The following is a 1,116-nucleotide window of genomic DNA, read 5'->3' on the forward strand; positions in this document are numbered from 1 at the left end:
AAAAAAAGAGCAAGTCAAGCCCAAAGCCCAAAGAAGGCAGGAAATTATAAAGAACAGAGCATAAATTGATACAAAGGAGATGAAGAACATAATGCAAAGAATTAACAACCTGAAGAGTTGGTTCTTTGAAAGAATAAATGAAATTGACAAAACCTAGCCAGCTTTCTAAAAAATGGAAAGAAAAATTTCAAATTCATGCAATAAGGAATGCAAAGGGCTAAACCACTAAAGACCCTATCGAAATTCAGAAGATAATTAATACCTGCTTCCAAAATCTTTATTCTCACAGGATAGATTTCTAAATTCATATAAAATACCAAAGCTGAATCCAGAAGATATAAAAATTATGAAAAACTCAATATCAGACAAGGAAATTACAAATGTAATTAAAAAAAAAAACCTACTAGCCAAGAATACTCCAGATCCTGATGGATCCACAGCTGAATTCTACCAAGAAATTTAGAGAAGATTTAAAGCCAACTCTTCTCAAACACTTCAGTGAAGTTGAAAGGGAATCAATTCTCCCAAGCTCATTCTTGGAAGCAAGTATTACTCTCATAACAAAGTCAGAGAAGAACCCAAGCAATAAAGAGAACTACAGGTCAATCTCCCTAATGAAAACAGATGCAAAATTCCTGAACAAAATGCTAGCAAACAGAATGAAGCAAACAATCAAGAACCTTGAACATCATAACTAAGTGGGATTCATCCCAAGAATACAAGGATGGTTCAACATACACAAATTCATAACTCTAGTATACCTTATAAACAGAACCAAGCATAAAAATCACATGATCACCTCAAAGATGCAGAAACAACTTTTGATAAAGTCCAACACTCATTCATGATAAAAACCTTATAGATAATTGTAATAAATGGTATTTACCTCAACCTGATAAAAGACATTTATGAGAAACCAACAACCAACATCATACTAAATGGATGAAAACTGAAGGCCTTCACTTTAAAATCAGGAAGAAGACAAGTATATACACTGTTTCCCGCTCTCATTCAACCTAGTCCTGGAATTGTTGGCAAGAACAATTAGATGAGAGACAGAGAGACAGATACAGAGAGAGACAGAGAGAAACAGAGAGACAGAGAGAAAAAGAGAGA

Source organism: Octodon degus, unplaced genomic scaffold, assembly GCF_000260255.1.
Source record: "Octodon degus isolate 3935 unplaced genomic scaffold, OctDeg1.0 scaffold00047, whole genome shotgun sequence".
Taxonomy (NCBI): domain Eukaryota; kingdom Metazoa; phylum Chordata; class Mammalia; order Rodentia; family Octodontidae; genus Octodon; species Octodon degus.